This window comes from Hypanus sabinus, chromosome 9, assembly GCF_030144855.1.
Source record: "Hypanus sabinus isolate sHypSab1 chromosome 9, sHypSab1.hap1, whole genome shotgun sequence".
NCBI classification, from domain to species: domain Eukaryota; kingdom Metazoa; phylum Chordata; class Chondrichthyes; order Myliobatiformes; family Dasyatidae; genus Hypanus; species Hypanus sabinus.
Genome location: NC_082714.1, coordinates 46,890,595 through 46,910,150, shown reverse-complemented (window position 1 = coordinate 46,910,150; position 19,556 = coordinate 46,890,595). Strand labels below are relative to the sequence as shown.

Below are 19,556 nucleotides of genomic sequence, written 5' to 3'. Positions count from 1 at the left end.
TTTTCGTTCTCTGAGATGTTTTCTATTGTTACCATGATGACTTTTAAGGTGATATTTGGAAACAGATTTTCCAAAGATCACTATGTTTCACAGTTCTAAAGCTAGAAAAACTTATACCTATTGTGGGAAAGTTTCTTTAAAAGAAGAAATTAAAATCAACATCAAAAGAGGTGGGAAATACAATTATAGTCTAAGTGACTGTCTTATGAAACCATGAGCAATGGAACAAAATGGGAATGTTTTTATTTTGGCTTCTTGGTTTACAGACACTGGATTAGATGGCTTGGTAAATGAGGTGAGATAGAGGAAAGATGCCCTGTGTCTAGAGAGAACTAGGAAGCTCCTTGAAGGTCAAGACAGAAGAGACTGTAGATGATGGAATATGGAGCAACACTCAAAGTGCTGGAGGAACTCCTACAGTCCAATGAATGGTTGTGACTTGAAATGTGGACTGGTGCATTTCCTACCTCAGATGCCGACTGACTCGCTGAGTTCCTCCAGTGCTTGGGTCTCGCCGCTAGAAGGTCTTATTGTGGATAATGATGGTGCTTAATGGCAGAAGCAATTCCTAAAGATTTGCATGAAATACTGCAGTTTCAATGACCACACACAAGCCTACAATGTACGTATCTTCTGGTTTGGTCTGCTTGTTCTTCCACATTTCCAGCAAGCACTCTTTACCTCTGAATTAATAGACTCAAGAGCATGATGTCCTGAGCGAGGTGCATATTAGGGACCTTGGAGATATGTTTGTGTGTCTCTGATACCATGCTAAAACTGTTTGGTGTTTGTAGCACCCAAACAGATTTGGTGATGATCCCAGATATTTGGTGAAGACTCCCTATGTACTTGCTCTTTTCCTTCCTGCTGACTGTTGTGAGGGGTGGGGGGTGGTAATTATAGTACAATCCCACCAAAGTGACTACCTCCTTATTTCTCAGTTCAACCCTAATATGTTCACTGGGTGATCCCCCAGGAAAATCCTTTCTAAATACTGCCTTGATTTCTCTCTAATCAGAAATACAACTACCCACTTTCTCTTACCTCCTATCCATCCTGGAGTATCCTTAACACAGAACATTTAGCTGCTGGCTGTGTTCTCCCCCAACATATTTTTCTAATAGCTACAATATCTTAATTTTATCCAGCCTTTTGTGCCCTGACTTCAACTGCCCTACCTGATAGGCCTCTGTTTAATGCTCCTTAATCCATTCCTCTTCACTTGCTCCCTGCTTTGCTCCACCCTATCCTTTCTACTGAACTTGATCTCTTTAAGTTCTGTAATTTATCCAACTTCCCACCAACCTCACTACTATTTTAGGTCCTATTCCTTTGGCTAAACCCTCCTAAATCTCCCCACAAGCTAATGGAACCATTCCAGTTCAGATGGAATCCATCCTCTTGTTGTATCAGTTATCTCTGCCCCAGAAAACCTCAATCCTTCCCCCTTGCAAGGAGCTATCCTCCTATTCCTGCTCTCACTAGCATGTGGCACTGGGATTACCACCCCGGTGGAATGAGGCTTGTGGCCACAGAATTTCCTGCCTGTTGAGTCTCCATGATAGTTCTCCACCCTGCCTTTCAGTGAATCACAACTTGTTGTGGCACCACGGACCTGTCTTCTGCCTCTGGTCTCCTCTGAAAGGCCAACCTGCCTGAAAGTAGGTGTCTTACTAAGGGGGATGGTCTCAGGGAATCCTGTGCACACTGTCCATCCTAGCCAACTCTCTTTGTGGCCACCTAACTATTTGCGGCCTACACCCTTGCTGTGACCACCTCACTGCAGCTCCTTTCTATGATGCTATTACCATCATGGATACTCCGAAGAGTGTCTAGCTTCAGCCCCTGAACTCATGGCTCCTGACTTTTCATCGCTCTCCCTGTTGTCTCCAAGAACAATCTTCATCAATCAGGCACACCAGAGCTTGTCCATGCTGTAGCACTCACAGGTAAAGAGGGGTAAGCACCAAACTGCTTTAAAAATTGAGGTTCATATTTTTGTTTCAACTAAGTGGAAACTATGAAAGGAAATATTTCTGAAAGGGAACCAGCCAAACTGAAGTTGTACTGCTATAAGTATTCAAATAGCAGATCAATCCAAAAGACCAGAAATTTGAAACTGCACCAAAAAAAGCTGGAAATGTTCAGAAGGTTGTGAACTATCACTGGCAAGTGATACAAAAGCCTGGATTTTGCATCAATTTTGATTGCGCAATCATGACTGGATCAAACTGTCAGTAGAAATTTCTGTATATGTATGTAAAAATCCTGAATGCACCTGCCTTTTTTATTCAACTTTTTTCAACGTCATCAAGAGAAACATTACTGGAGGTGGCTCTGATCCTCCTGATATTTTGCCACTTCATTCACTCCCACCGTGACATCTTTACCTTTTTACTCCTACACTGTTCCTATAAATCCTCGTGTGAACTTGAAGAACAGCATTTCATTTTCAGTCTAGTCATGTCCAGGGGACAATGCTTAATTAAGTTCTCTCAAATATAATCCTTTGTAATTTGTCCAAGAACTGGGAAGTTCTGATTAAGCAACACACACAAAACGCTGGTGGAATGCAGCAGGCCAGGCAGCATCTATAAGGAGAAGTCTTGACCTGAAACATCGACAGTGCTTCTTCCTATGGATGTTGCCTGGCCTGCTGCGTTCCACCAGCATTTTGTGTGTGTTGCTTGAATTTCCAGCATTTGCAGATTTTCTCGTGTTTGAGGTTCTGATTAAGATCACTAACCTGTAAGGTTAACTCCAAGTATCTCTTTCCCCAGATGCTGTCTGCCACGTTGGAATTTTTGCAGCGTTCTCTTCTGCTTCAGATTTCCGGTGACCGCTGTCGTCCATTTCTCAGTATTCTAGCAGTTAATTTTCTTTTCCTATCCCCTATAATCATTCAACATCTCTGTTTAAAAGTCACTCAAAAACATAAGCAAGCATTGGCACGTCTTCACACTTGCTCTCAACTGACTCCAATCAGTGTCCTCTATTTTCTCTTGAACTCAGAACTTCAGAACACTGAATCTCAGACCTTCCCTTTGCTCTTTCCAGCCCTTCCTCTTCTCTGCAACTTTTCTTAGTTCTGAAGGAAGGTCATTGATCAGAAATGTTAACCCAATTCTTCTCCTCATAGACGTCTGACTTGCTGAACATTTTCAACACTTCCTGATATCATTTCAGATTTTCAGTATCTGCAATCTGTAGTGAGGGAGGAAGTGTAGGGGCTGATATAACACGTCCACCTGGTTCTTGTGATCAGTGGGGAGGGATGAGTGGACAAGGGAGCCACATGGTGGTGGGGGTGGGGGGGCAGTGGAGAGAGAAAGATGCATTTAGTGGTAGAATACCTTTAGCGATGGTAGAAGTTAAGAAGCTACAGAGAATGATGTAATTGTTTCAGAGGCTGTTGGGATGGTAAGTAGGGCCAAAATGAGCCCTATTCCTCTTGTAATGACTGGAAGATGGTATGAGGGCAGATGGGCAGATGTGTGGGAAATAGGGGAAATGTGGGTGAGGCAGCATCAATTGTGATGGAAGGAATACCCTGTTTGTTGATAAAAGAGAACTTCTCAGATGTTCTAGAATGTAAAGTTTCATTCTGATAACTGATGCAGCAGAGACAGAGGGACTGAGAGGAGGGAATAGTATCTTTATATGTAACTGGATAGGAAGAAGTATAGTCAAGATAGCTGTGAGAGTCAGTAAGTTTATAAAAGATGTCAGTGGATAGTCTGTCTCGAGACAGAGAGATCTAGACAGGGAAGAGAAGTTCAAAGATGGACCAGATAAACTTGAGGACGGGGGGAAGTTGGAAGCAAAGTTGAATTGATGAGAACAGCATGGGTTTAGGAAGCATTTACAATGTAACCTTTGTAATGGTTCCAAATTCAAGTCCTGCTCCTGTGCATGAATGAAGCCTGACATTTTAGTGCAGTTCTGAGAAACCCTGACATTGTTGGATGTGGCATTATTCAGATGGGATGTTCATGGAAGGCTCCGCTTGCTCTCACTGGAGGACGTAACGGATCTCCTGCATTTCAAAGACAGCCGAAGATATAACTCTGGTGTCCTAGTCAGTATCTATGAATTTTTCCCCACTGTTGTTTGAAACAAAATTGAACAAATTAAGTTTCCTAAATCACCACAGTGGATACACATTTAAAATGTACTTTAATTGGCTATAAAACTTCAAGAATTTCAAAAAATGAGTATGAGAAATGCTAAATAAATATGTCTTTCTGCTGGTAATATTTATAATCAGAATCAGATTTATTATCAGAGACATAAGTTGTAAAATTTGTTGTTTTGCACAACAGTACAGTGCAATAGACATAGAACATAGAAATTTACAGCACATTACAGGCTCTTCGGCCCATGATGTTGTGCCGACCATGTAACCTACTTTTAGAAACTGCCTAGAATTTCCCTAATGCATAGCCCTCTATTTTTCTAAGCTCCATGTACCTACCTAAGAGGCTTTTAAAAGATCCCATTGTATCCACTTCCACCACCGCTGCTGGCAATGCATTCCACACACCCACCACTCTGTGTGAAAAACGTACCCCTGATATTCCCTCGGTACCTATTTAACAAGCACCTTAAAACTATGTCCCTCGTGTTAGCCACTTCAGCTCTGGGGAGAAGCCCCTGGTTATCTTCATGATCAATGCCTCTCATTATCTTACACACCTCTAACAGGTAACCTGTCATCCTCCGTCACTCCATGGAGAAAAGGCCAAGTATACTCAACCTATTCTCATAAGGTACACCCTCAAATCCAGGCAAGATCCTTGCACACTCTCTATTGTATCCATAACCTTCCTGTAGTGAGGTGACCAGAACTAAACATAGTACTCCAAGAGGGGTCTGAGCAAGGTCTTGTATAGCTGTAACATTACCTCATGGCTCTTGAACTCAATCGCAAAGGTTGATGAATGCCAAACACCATACACCTTAACATCACTGTGAACCTGTACAGCAGCTTTGAGTGTTCTATGGACACAAACCTCAAGATCTCTCAGATCCTCCACACTGCCAAGAGTTTTACCATTTATATTATATTCTGTCTTCAAACTGGACCTTCCAGAATGAACCACTTCACACTTACCTGCCACTTCTCAGCCCAGTTTTGCATCCTATTGATGCCCCACTGTAACTTCTGACAACCCTCCAGACTATCATTTATAAAAATCACAAAGCGGAGGGGTGCCAGAACAGATCTCTGCAGAACACCACGGGTTATCGACCTCCATGCATAATATGAACTATCTGCAACCAATTGGCAAGCCAATTCCGGATCCACAAAGCAAGGTATCCTTGGATCACATGCCTCCTCCTTTCTGAAGGAACCTTGCATGGATAAACTTATCAAATGCCTTACTGGAATCCATATACTCTACATCCACTGCTCTACTTTCAATGTGTTTTGTTATACCCTCAAAGAATTCAATCAGGCTCGTAAGGCATGACCTGCCTTTGACAAAGCCATGCTGACTATCCCTAATCATATTATGTCTCTCCAAATGCTAATCAATCCCTCCTCTCAGGATCTTCTCTAACAACTTGCTCATCATTGAGGTCAGACTCCCTGGTCTATAATTTCCTGGGTTATCTCTATTCCCTTTCTTGAACAAGGGAACAACATTTGCAGCCCTCCGATTCTCTGGTACTTCTCCCATCCCTGTTAATAACGCAAAGATCATCTCATGAGGCTCAGCCATCTCCTCCCTCGCTTCCCACAGTAGCCTGGGGTATATCTCATCCAGTCCCAGTGACTTATCTAACTTAATGCTTTTCTCCAGCACATCCTCTTTCTTAATGTCTATATGCCGTGCCATTCAAAATAAACTGGACAAGATTAAGCAGAAAGCACAAGGGCTTAAGGTCTCTAGTTAAGACAACAACTAACAGATCCAGGTGCTCCAGAAACCTTGAAGCCCAATGATGTACGGCTTGCCACACAGGACTGCAGGTGTCCTCACAGAGGAAGTCATGGATCCAGTTGCGGGGGGGGGAGGTATGGATGTCCAGGTTTTGAAGCTTGTTGATTAGTATTGAGGGTATGATTGTGTTGAATGCTGAGCTATAAACAAAGACACATACAAAAAATGCTGGTGGAACGCAGCAGGCCAGGCGGCATCTATAGGAAGAAATACAGTTGACGTTTCGGGCCAAGACCCTTCGTCCGGACTAACTGAGGGTCTTGGCCAGAAATGTCGACCGTGCTTCTTCCTATAGATGCTGCCTGGCCTGCTGCGTTCCACCAGCATTTTGGGTGTGTTGCTCATATTTCCAGCATCTGCAGATTTGTTTGTGTTTGCGTCTGTAAACAAAGAGCAGCCTGACACAGGTATTGTTGGTGTCCAGGTGACCCAAGATGGATTGGAGAGCCAGTGGGACTGCATCCACTGTAGACCCGTTTTCTCTGAGACCTGCAATGTCCTCTCCTATCTTTCAATGTCTGTTGGTACCTTTGCCGCCCTTTAAAGTGTTCACTCACTTTCACCCAACAATCTGCTTTTTACCGGAATATCCATTTCTGTTTGCAGCTGCTGAGATCAGGTGGGATTTCAGTGCTTACCCTCACGTGCACTTTTATCATTATTTGTTTGATCTGCATGTCACATCCCTATATATTAGTTTATGTTACTCTGGAAAGTTTCTAAGTCAATGTGGACTTTGGCGTTCTGTAAGAGTTAGTATCACACCAAATGAGAAAGGTTACTTCCAGCAACAAGGAATACCGGTTTACGGTCAAATACACAATACATAAGAAATAAGTGGGACATGCTGGCGATCAATAAAGGTCAACGTTTCCTGGATAGTCACGTGACGCAGTTGCGCTCGGTATTTCGCGGAGGACTTGGTGACGGAAGTGGCTATCATTTTTAGTGAAAGCTATCGACGTAGAAATAAGGTAAGATAAAGTTGTAAGAATTTGTAATTAAAGTAAAATCGTTCCAGGATAATTACCTGTTGACAAATTAAATACTTTGTTCAATTTTTTAAAAAACGGCTAGTACTATGTTCTGAACTTATTTTGGTCTGTCTGCTCTCTTGGAGAGTTAACGATTGTGGCGGAGTTTAGTAAGTACTCCCACGGCTCGCGTGAAAGTACATTTTAAAGATTAGTTGGGCACTATCTGTACCGCGCCCTTTAGTAGCCCTGAGAGATTACGACGGTCTATTTTTCAACTGCACACACTCAATTCGTCCCCCGCTTTCTTTAGCGGAACCTGCAGACAGATCAGTGAGAGTTTGTGAAGTGGGGTGATCAATTAAACGACCTGTTGAGTTGGTGGGAAGAATTTATTTGATGGAAAGTGCTTGAGATATGTTGTTCACAGTCTTGGGTATGTTTAACTATTCTCTAGCATGTTTGAGTGGAGGAGTTATGGGCGCAATTGGTCTCTATTTCAGTAAATAGAAGGCGTTTCATTAAAACGCTGAATCCTTTTCCCGAGAGTGATCATGAATCAGAGGTTTGTTAATAAAGTTGCGCAAGGAGGAAGAGAAAGGACGGGAGAATTAGTACGAAAAATCCAGAGTTCATAGAAATGGCATCGTTACCATCGGGAAAGTAATTATGGCAAATACAGATATTTACCAGTGTATTCTAACTAAAAAAAGGTCGGAATTGGGGAAGCTAAGATAATGCACTATTAACTGGATTCAGGACAAAAAGTGAACGGTAGCCGGTCAGAGTTCCATGATGGCGCTGTCAAAACGGGACCTCGCCTTCTAGATTTGCGGATGATATAAAGTTCTCTCTTCCTTCTAAACATAATGCGCTGTTTCACATTTGTGATGATCTTTATCTGCCAATGGCTTACCCATTTTATTATGCTCTCCACCCCCCCCCCCCCCCCCATCAACGTAGCCATCGTTCTGGGGATCAAACAGTAAACAAATCATTTTAAATACAAATGCAAATACTCATAGCGGAAGGTATTTTCAATCATTTATCTGGCTTTGCGGAGTGGTAGGACTTGGGTATACGTCATAAAAGTTTTAAAATCCCAAGTTAGTCATGCGTCACCCAAAAATAAACATTACAGGGGTGTGTAGCTAGAATAATAGAATTGAGAAGTAAACGAAGTTATATTGAATTGTGAAACCTGAGCATTTCTGGCACTAAATGTACGCCGCTGGAGGAACGCGGTGGGTGAAGTAACATCTGTAGAGGTGAATGGATGTTCGACGTTTTGGTCTGAGGCGCTGCATCAGGATCTATCGTTAAGGATCCGTATCATCCAGGACGTACCCTCTTCTCTTTGACAATTACCATCAAGGATGAGGTGCAGGAGCCTAAGGACACACTCAATATTTCAGGAACAGTTTCTTCCCCTCTGCCATTAGATTTCTGAACGGACCTCAATATATTTCCCTCTCTTTTGCACTACAGTACTTGTTTATTTTTTTAGATGTACTTACTGCAATTTGCAGATTTTATTAAGTACGGTAATATACCGCTGCTGCGGAACAACAGATTTAATGACATATGCAAAAGTTGATTCTGACTAAGATGGGCAATATATAGGGGCGAGACTGAAGATAGTGCAAACTGCAAAGATTAGGCAGATAGAAGTGGGTGCGGTGGAGAGGGTGGAATAGGAATCAAGAGACAGTATAATAGGTGAGAGTAGAAAGGGAATGATGAGCTGCAGGTGGAGGAGGAGATGGGAAAGATGAACCAAAGAAACCACGTGGACAGATATGTGAGAGATGGAACTAGGTAGGAGAGGGGTGACAAAGGTGAACAAAGAAAGAGGGGGGCTAGGGTGGACTAGTGGGAGTCGGAGATGAACCTAATGAGGATGTGGGGCTGGTTTGTGAATTACCTGAAACTGGAAAATCCAAAGTTCAGACCATTGGACTGTTAACTCCAGAGAGAATATGAGCTGTTGTACTTCTAGTTTGCAATTGGCCTTGCTGTGGCAGTGTAGAAGGCTGAGGACTGAAATGGACATGGTGCTAAAAATTTACCAGTTTGTCAGGATGGTGTGATGATATATCTGCCAGGAAAGGATGTACAGATTTTGTCATGGTCCGGTCTGTGAAATCCGCATTCTGGTTCATGGTCCGGTCCATGTTCCTTATTCCAGGTTTTCCGGGTTTCCCCAGTTTCTGTTGAGGCAGCTGATTCTTGTTTGGGCTGGCTTCATAAATAGCTTCAGGATTCAGCCTCTGGCTGCTGGATTGTTCCTGTCCAAACCCCCTGTCTGTATCCCTTCCTGCCTGGTGCCTCGCCTCGCGCTTCACCCTGTTTGGAACTTCTGTGTTCACGCCTTCGCTAGGTAGGTCCAGCGGCTTGCCGCTACCTAGCATTGGGAACTGTCTCATCATGTTCAGCGTTCTGTGTAATGAGTCCTGGCCCTACATCCCGTACCCTAGGAAGGGTCCCAGCTCTGTTTTCTGTGTGATGAGTCCTGGCCCTCTGTCCTGTATCCAAGGAGGGGTCCCGGCTCGGTGTTCCATGTTCCTGTCTGTCCCTCGACCAAGGCTCTGTGTTCCTGTCTCTTCCTCGACCAAGTCTAGGCTTTGGGGTCTCGTCCAGTCCTAGTCACGTCCAAGATCCTTGTCCTGTCCAAGCCACGGCTTTGTGTTCTCGTCTTGTCCTGTGCCTCGCCCAACCCAGGAGTACCTTGCTGGGCCCATTGCTGGGGTTCCCTTGTCCTGTCCATGAGTCTCACGTCCAGTGCTGTTGCCTCTCCTCATCCTGTAGCCACGTCTTGTCCTCGCCGGGTTCTGGAGTCCGAGCCCGAATCAAGACCCACATTCTGGGTCCCTGTCCAGTCTCTGGCTCGGAGTCCAAGCCCAGGCTCCTAGTTCCCAGTTCCATGTCCTGGTTCCGCTATCCTCGTCAAGTCCTAGCCCAGGCCCAGAATCCTTGTCTCATCCAGGGTCTGTGTCATGTCCAGTGTCCTTTCTTCCCCACTTTCCTTGCTTCCTTCTCATGCCTAGTCCTGTTCCTGGTAGTTCAGTGTCTGTGTCTTGCTTTTGGGTCCGCTCCCAATGCCCCCCTTATGACAGATTTGGTTAAATATATTATGGGGGTAACATAATCAAAGACGTTGCTGGGTCTGGAGGACCGGAGTTAGAAGGAAAGGTTAAATATATCAGGACTGTATTCTTTAGAATGTAGAAGATTGAGGGGGGATTTGATAGAGGTATGCAAAATTATGAGGGGTATAGTTATGGTAAATGTAAGCAGGCTTTTTCCACTTCGGTTTGGTGTGACTACAACCAGAGGTCATGGCTTAGGGTGAAAGGTGAAAAGTTTAAGGGGCACATGAGAGGAAATCACTTGGAGGTCATGAGAATGCGGATTGAGCTGCCAGCGCAAGTGGTCCATGCAATGCTTGAGAAGTTTGGATGGATACGTGGATAGTAGGGATATGGAGGTCTATGGTCCCACAGGGCATTGTGAGTACGCAGTTTAAATGGTTTTGGTATGGACTAGATGGGCTGAAGGTCTTGTTTCTATGCTCTACTTCTCTGTGACTCAAAAGGCCAGAAGGGCCAATTCTGTGCTGTAGTGCTAAATAAATAAATAATAGAAGCCTTTCTTTTTTAAAAAAAAGCTTTTGATATACTTTGTAAAAGTATTCAGTGCCTTGCTGTTTTTCACATAAATTAGTAATACAACCAGGAATTTTGATCAATGTAACTGAGAATTTTTATTTGTGAATCACATGCTTTTTTTCACAGTAGAGCCCAAAATATAGGAAAAATTTTAAAACATGAAAAACAAAAAAATATTCAAAACTGAAATGTCAATAGTTCAAAAGTGTTCATTCCCTCTTTGCTCAATACTTGAACCGCCACTTGCGGCTAATACAGTCAGCAGTCTTTTTGGATAAGTATTAACTTTGCAGAACATGATGAAGCAAGATTTGCCTATTCCTCCTTGCAAAATTGTTCAAGCCATATCAGGGTAGTTGGGGAGTGGCAGTGGGTGCAGTCTTGGGGCTTTGCCAGAGATTTTCAATTGGGTTATGGTCGGAACTCTGACTGGGCCACTCAAAGACATCTGGTTGCTCTGGGAATGTGCTTAAGATCGTAATCCAGCTGGAAGATGAACTTCTTCCCCAATTTAAGCTTTCTGGCAGAGGCTAGCAGGTCTTGATCCAGGATCTCTCTCTATTTAGTAGCATTCACCTAGCCATGGATCCCGACAGGATTTCCAGTCCTGTTGTTGAAGAACAGCAGCTGATGATGTTCTTCACCATACTTTTATATTTCTCCTGGGTGGCCTCCTTCCCTTTCTCCTATGGCCCACTCTCCTCTCCTACCAGACTCATTCCTCTCCAGCCGTTTACCTTTCCTACCTACCTGGCTTCACCTATCACCTTCTATCTTTCCTCCTTCCCCTCCCCCCCCAACTGTTTTTTAATCTGGCTTCTTCCCCCTACCTCAGGCCAAAATGTCAACTGTTTATTCATTCCCATAGGTGTTGCCTGGCCTGCTGAGTTCCTCCAGCATTTTGTGTCTGTTGCAGGGACGGTAATGTGGTAAACTATGTGTATACCTGTCTGGACATGCCCCTCTGCTGACTGCTCCTGTGGCTCCTCCCACAGACCCCTGTACAAAGGCGATTGGAGGCACTGCTCCTCCCTCAGTCTCCAAGATGTCGTGGTCATGTTTGCAGCAAATAAAAGCCTATCTTTTACCTCACGTCTGAGAGTTATTGATGGTGCATCAGGTGTTACCTGGCTGGTGCTCTGTATCACATTAACGCCACACATACTGCTGTGTATTGAGGCCAAAAAAGTTCCACCTTGGTCTCATCTGACCACAAGCTCTGCTTTCATGTCTTAAGAGTATCTTCTGTGTGCTGTTTGCAAAAACTTTGTGGGCAAGGATATGCCTTTTTTTTAGCAGTATGCCTGCTGTAAATCTAATACATACATCAGCCAGGTAGTACGATCGCTAATGTAATGTATGGTAGAGATAGCATCATGCTCACAATTGAATAAAAGATCACACACAAGATAGGCAAACAATCGAAGTACAAAAGAATACAAACTGTACTAATACAAAAGGAAATAAAAGAAGTAACAACAATAAATATTCAGAGTATGAGATGAAGAGTCCTCGTTGGATGTGGAAAATCTAGTTAAGAAGAAAAGAAAAGCTTATGAAAGGTTCAAGAAACTAGGTACTGATGCAGTTCTAGAAAATTACAAGGTTGTCAGGAAGGAGCTTAAGAGTGAAATTAGGAGAGCTAGAAGGTGCTGTGAGAAGGCCTTGGCAAGCAGGATTAAGGAAAAGTATATGAAGAGCGAAAAGATGAGCCATGTGTGAATAGGGCCAATCAGGTGAGATAGGGGAAATGTGTTCATGGAGTCGGAGGAGGTAATGGAGGTACTTAAAAAAAAAAATACTTTGCTTTAGTATTCACCAGGGACAAGAACCTTGGCAATCGTGGAGATAACTGTCGGCAGTCTGAAATGGTTGAGCATATAAGCATTAAGAAAGAGGATATGCTGGAGCCTTTGAAAAGCATTAAGCTAGATAAGTTTAAAAGTTTTTTTTTCTACGAACAAACAACAAGAAAAATACAGCACATCCACAAAAACCACGACCATAACAAAATCAAGTTAAATATTGAGCAGCAAAAGGGAGAAAAGTATAAAGGCAAAAGTAAACATACACAGCAGAGGTGCACAGCACCAAAAATCACCCTATAAGCAAGTCCAATACAGGGGCCCAGATCCTTTCAAAGATGTCCCCTCTGTCCTCGTTACATAGTCTCAGTCTCTCCAAATGTAAAGTATTTGCCAGTTCTCTCAGCCACAGGTCGTATGTAGGCACAGAGTCCATTTTCCACATTTGCAGGATTAACTTCTTAGCAATCACCATTCCAAACAATAGTCATTTTTTCATACTTATTGACTGAAGATAGGGAGCTTGTTGCTCCAAGGATGACTATGAGTGGGTGTGGTTCACACCGCTTCCCATAAGCCTCAGAGAAACTGAAAAATACTTCTCCCGTATGCATAAAGCTTACAACATGACCAGAATGAATGTGACAAGTTACTGTTCTCAGATTACAAACTGGTGAAACATCAGGGTAGAAGCTGTGCAACTTCTCTTTGGAATAATGGAGTCTATGTATTGTTTTAAACTGTATAAGTCTGTGTCTGATGTTGACCGAACAATCATGTACACTCTTTAAACACTCATCCCAGACCTCTTCTGTCAGTTCTATATCCAATTCATCCACCCATGCCTGTTTAAGACCTGCAGTATTCACCTGAGCTCCATTATGTAGGATCTGGTAAAAATAGGATATAGCACTACGAGTAACCGGATCAAATTTATTTATTGCTTCCAGGGACTCGTGTTTGTCTAAAACTTCAAAATTAGGTATATATTTCCTAACATAATCATGAATTTGTAAACATCTAAAAAAAAACTAGATGCAAGGATATTGTAAGCTGCTTGTAACTGCGCAAATGAGGCAAAGTTTCCATTAATATGTAGGTAAGTTGTCAGGAGTGGATGAGATATACCCCTGGTTACTGTGGGAAGCGAGGGGGGACATTGCAGAGCCTCTGGTGAAAATCTTTACATCATCAACAGGATGGGAGAAGTACAGGAAGATTGGAAGGTTGCAAATGTTGTTCCCTTGTTTAAGAAAGGGAGTAGAGATAACCTAGGAAATTATAGCCCAGTGAGTCTTACTTCAGTGGTGGGCAGGTTGTTGGAGAAGATCCTGAGAGACAGGATTTATGAGCATTTGGATAGACATAATCTGATCAAGGATAGTTAGTGTGGCTTTGTCAAGGGCAGGTCATGCCTTACGAGCCTGATTGAATTCTTTGAGGATATAACAAAACACATTGAAAGTAGAGCAGTGGATGTAGAGTATATGGATTTCAATAAGGCATTTAATAAGTTTCTCTATGAAAGACTCCTTCAGAATGTAAGGAGGCATGGGTTCTAAGGAGACATTGCTTTGTGGATCCAGAATTGGCTTGCCCACAGAAGGCAAAGGGTAGTTGTAGATGGGTCATCTTGTGCATGGAGCTTGTGTTCCGCAGGGATTTGTTCTGGGACCCCTTCTCTTTGTGATTTTTAAAAAAAATATATATATAAATGACCTGGATTAGGAAGTGGAGGGATGAGTTTGTAAGTTTGCTGATGACATAAAGGTTGGGGGTGTTGTGAATTGTCTGGAGGACTATCAGAAGTTGCAGTGTGACATCGATAGGATGCAGAACCTGGCTGAGAAGTGTCAGATGGGGACCCAGATAAAGTGTGAAGTAGTTCATTTTAGTAGGTCAAATTTGAAGGCAGAATATAGTATTAAAGGTAAGACTCGTGGCAGTGTGGAGGATCAGAGAGATCTTGGGGTCCATGTCAATAGGACACTCAAAGCTGCTGTGCAAGTGACTGTGTTGTTAAGAAGCAGTATGGTGTGTTGGCATTCATCAATTGTGGGATTGAGTTCATGAGCTATGAAGAAATTAACAGCTCTATAAGACCTTGGTCAGACCCCACTTGGAGTACTGTGTTCAGTTCTGGTCACCTCACTACAGGGAGTACTATAATACTATATACTATAGTAGTACTATAGAAAGAGTGCAGAGGAGATTTTCTAGGATGTTGCCTGGTTTGGAGGGCGTGCATTATGAGAAAAGATTGAGTGAACTTGGCCTTTTCTCCTTAGAGCGACAGAGGATGAGAGGTAACCTTGACAGAGGTGAATAAGATGATGAGAAGCATTGATTGTGTGGATAGTCAGAGGCTTTTTCCCCAGGGCTGAAATGGCTGCCACAAGAGGGCATAGTGTTAATGTGCTTGGAAGCAGGTACCGAGTAGAGGTCAGAGTAAGCACAGAGTGGTTGGTGCGTGGAGTGCACTTCCAGTGACGGTGGTGGAGGCAGATACAATAGGGTCTTTTAAGAATCTCTTAGATAGGTACATGGTGCTTAGCAAAATAAAGGGCAATGCGGTTGTGTAATTCTAGGCAGCTTCTAGAGTAGTCTACGTGGTTGGCACATTGTGGGCTGCAAGGTCTATAATGAGTAAATTTTTGTGTTCTAAGAAAGGGAGTCCATAGGTTGTGGGAACAATTCAGTGAAAATGAGTGAAGTTATCCCCTCTGGCTCAAGATGGTTGAGGTATAATAACTATTTCTGAACCTGGTGGTGTGAGTCCTTGGGCTCCTGCACCTTCTTACTGATGGCAGTCGTGAGAAGAAAGCATGGCCTGTGTGGTGGGGGTCCTTGATGATGGTGACAGCGCTTTGTGTAGATATGCTCAATGATGGGAAGGGCTTAACGTGATGGACTGGATCATATCCAGTAGTTTTTGTAGGCATTTCTGTTCAAGGACATTGGTGTTTCCATACCAGGCTGTGATACCAGTCAATACACTCCCCATCATATATTCATAGAAGTTTGTCAGAGTTTTGATGTCATGCTGAATCTTCGCAATCTTTTAAGGAAGTTGCACTGCTGTACTTTCTTTGTAACTGCACTTGTGCTGGGCCAGGGACAGGTCCTCTGAAATGTAACACTGAGGAATTTAAAGTTGCTTACCCTCTCCACCTCTGATTCCCCGAAGAGGACTGGCTCATGGACCTCTGGTTTCCTCCTCCTGAAGTCAATAATCAGCTCCTTGGTCTTGCTGATATTGAGTGAGAGGTTGTTGTTGTGGCACCACTTGGGCAGATTTTCAAATTCCTGCCTATATGCTGATTCATCACCGCCTTTGATTCGGGCAACTACAGGGGTGTTGTCAGCAAACTTAAGTATGGCATTGGAGCTGGGATTAGCCTCACATCATAAGTATAATGTGAGTAGCATGGGGAACTAAGCACACAGCCTCGTGGTGTACCCGTGCTGATGGAGATTGTGGAGGAAATGCAATTGCCAATCCAAAGTGAGGAAATCAAGGATCCAATTGCACAAGAAGGTATTGAGGCCAAGGACTTGAAGCATGTTGAGGATGATGGTGTTGAATGCCGAGCTGTAGTCAATAAAGAGCATCCTAATGTATGCATGTTGGTTGTCCAGATGTCCCAGGATTGAGTGAAGGGCCAGTGAAATGGCATCTGCTGTTGACCTGCTGTGACAGTAGGCAAATTGGAGTGGATCCAAGTCGCTCCACAGGCAGGAGTTGATATGTTTCATCACCAACCTCTCAAGACACTTCATCTGGGTGGATGATAGTCATTGAGGCAGGTTACCACATTCTTCCTGGGCATTGGTATAATTGAAGTCTGCTTAAAGTAGATGGGTAACTCAGACTACCGAAGTGAGAGATTAAGATAATCAGCACAGGTCTATAGTACTAAGCCAGGCTCCCCATCTGGGCTGGGTGCTTTCCATGCATTCACCTTAAAGGATGCTCTGTTGTCGGTCTCAGAGACTGAAATCGCAGGGTCCTCAGAGGCTTTGTGAGTTCGGGAAAGTACTTCCATGTTTTGATGGTTAAAATGAGCATAGAAGGTATTGAGCTCATCTGGGAGGAAAGCCTTCAGCTGCATTATGTTGCTCAGTCCATAGTTCAGTTCTCTGGTGTCTGCTGTAAACTGAAATATTGTAATTAGATATTTCAGTGCAGGCTTGCAAATAATCTTGTTATCCGGATATATTTCACTGAAGTACAAAGGAAGTTATTATGTAGAGTGAATCTTTTCAGCCTCAGGATTTGGTGGGGCATTCAAAAGCAAATCTCTTTCTGTTGTCTTGATATATCCCAGCTTTGTCTCAATCATGGCAGCAGATTTTGTTCAGTTACTTTCTTAAGGATTTGACAAGCTGATGCACGATCACTGAGACGTAAGGCGAGATATCGGCTTTTATTGACTGGAAGAAGGAACCAGGAGTGAGTGTCCATCATACTATGTCCTGGAGACTGAGGCCGAGCGTCAGGCCTCAGATCGCCTTTATACAGGGGCCTGTGGGAGGAGCCACAGGAGCAGTCAGCAAGGGGCGTGTCCAGACAAGCTGAGAGAGGAACCTGGTTGATCTAGTGTATTTAGATTTCCAAAACGCATTCTGTACAATGCCATGTATTAGGCTGGTGTATAAATTTAAGAGCCAAAGTATTGGAGGAAGTGTGTTGGCATAGACTGAAAACTGGAAGTCAGTGGGAAGAAAAATGGTCCTTTTCAGGCTGAAGGAATGTAATTAGTAGAGTACTACAGGGATTGCTCTTGATACTTGATCATTATATTTGTTTATTATTGTCACATGTACTGAGATACCATGAAATGCTTCTGTTTGTGTGCCACCCATAAATTTTACTGATTTTTATTTTCTACTGTAGTTACTTTAAAATAAGTTGGTGCTTAAGCTTTCAAGTAGAATTTCAGGCTCTTTCAGCAGAGTGCATTTCAGTTGTATTAGATTTTAGAACAGTATATCTGTACTTTAATCTTGACCTTTTTGTCAATGAGGAATATTGGGTGACTTCAACAGGAAGTGGTAGTCCAACAAGTAACATGAAAGGCTGATACTTTGAAGTAGATATCTCATAGATAGTTCAGTTACAGCTGGATGATTTTTCTCTATCTAAATGTTTAGCAGTGGAACAATTCTAGTGTCTATCCTATTTTTGAGCTTGCTAACCTCAAAGCAGAGAGAGAAGAGCTACAGTTTTGATGTGGTGCCTTGTCAAACTCCTGCCTTTTTGGTAAATAAAGTTGAATGATGGCATGAATCTATGTGGTTACAGAGAAACATGTGGCTTTATGCTGCGCTGGATGATTTTCTATTGCAATACTTGCATTCAATCTTTTTTAATGTTAAGATCGCTACAAGAATCACCCCTTGTAATAATGATCAGTGAGGCACAGAGAATCTGTAGCTACCGACAAGTAACTTTTATGGTTTCAACTAAAAGCATGTGGGTTCACAAACTGTCCTTGTGTGCACCCTACTAGAATTCCCTGACAGTCCATGAACAGTCAATGAAGAGAAAAGGATATTACCCAGAAAAGGAGTCTACACTGCCCAGGTGATACTCGTGGTCCCAATCTCCTTGTGTCCGTGGGGTCCTCTTATCCGCGATGGTTGGTCTCTGGTTGCTGGAGAGTTATCGCTCCTGCGTATTTGGAGCTCCTGAGTCTTGTACTGTTCCTCATCAATTGAACCATTGGATCTCCATCCCATTGGCTCAAGGTCACCTGACCTACCTGGGTCACTCTCTTACTGGTCATTGTACAGGGCTATGACCAACATTGTTTCATAGCTCTGCCCACCCGAACCTTGTGTATTTGTGTTGTTACACTCTGACTGGTCCAAACCAGGTAAATGAGGCAACCCAGACAGAGTCTAACGAGATTACCAATTGCAGGTCTGGCATTTTACAAAACAAGTAGCTACTCCCTCTGAGAATGGTATCAAGTATATTGTTCTGATTAGATTGTCCCAGAGCAAGGATCAGTTCAGAGTCCATTCCCCTTACATAACAATTGGCTATTTGTTTGAGAATGGTCTCAGGTTTAGCAGATCATTACCTGAAGCTTCCTTTGCCCACATTCAGTTGCTCTGATTAGATTATCCAAGAGCAAGAAAACTGTTCAGAGTCCACAGAATGGGGGAAACAAAGACAACTGGCTTGTCTGCTGCCCCTGTCCTTGATCAGACTGCAGTTTCTTCTGGCCTACAAGATCATCAGCAGGAGACCCAATGAAATGGCTTTAGATTTACAGTAGAAGTGGAGGTGGAAGTAGTAATACTGCTATTTCTGATCATAACTCTTGTCTTTGTTTCTTTCTTTGCAGTTTGATAACTTTGATAACTTTATTTGAATCAAATCGAAATTATAAGGAAGAATAAAATCTGCAATGAATTTGCATAGTTCAAAGTAAAATTTGAAATTATCTCAAGTATGTGCTTGCACAGGTTGAATGGAATTCTTGTTTGATGCAGCACTGAGAGGCATATAACAACATGAGCATAGCATTAAGAAAACCTAAATTAAATATACACTTCTTTACAAGAAAGGACAGGTTGCACTTGAATCCCAGGGGGACCAATATCTGGCAGGAGGTTTGCTAAGGCCACTGGGGAGAGTTTGAACTAGAATTGTTGGGGGGTGGGAACTGAACTGAAGAGCCTGGGGAAGAGGAAGTTGGCTCACAAATAGAGAAAAGGGAGGATAGGCAGGTGATAGAGAAGGAACGTGCTCAGACTGAAGGTTTGAAATGTCTCTATTTTAATGCAAGAAGTGTTGTGAACAAAGCAGATGAGCTTAGAGCGTGGATCAGTACTTGGAGATATGATGTGGTGGCCATTACAGAGACTTGGATGGCTCAGGAACAGGAATGGTTACTTCAAGTGCCAGGTTTTAGATATTTCAGAAAGGATAGGGAGGGAGGCAAAAGAGTTGGGGGCTTGACACTGTTGATCAGAGATAGTGTCATGGCTGCAGAAATGGTGGACATCATAGAGAGATTGTCTATGGACTCTCTGTGGGTGGAGATAAGGAACAGGAAGGGGTCAATAACTTGCTGTTTTTTTTTAGGATGCCCAATAGTAACAGGGATATTGAGGAGAAGAAAGGGAAACGGATCCTGGAAAGGTGTA

At 43.1% G+C, this 19,556-nt stretch overlaps 1 protein-coding gene across 1 annotated transcript in view; it reads left to right on the top strand.

Annotated features, from left to right (window-relative positions):
- Positions 1–6,787: 6,787 nt before the first annotated feature.
- The window catches only part of LOC132399351 (LITAF domain-containing protein-like), a 29,902-nt gene continuing 17,133 nt past the window's right edge, over positions 6,788–19,556 (top strand). Inside the window, exon 1 of the mRNA XM_059979604.1 lies at positions 6,788–6,922. The gene's annotated coding sequence lies outside the window, so the exon portion shown is untranslated. The remainder of the gene's footprint in view (positions 6,923–19,556) is intronic.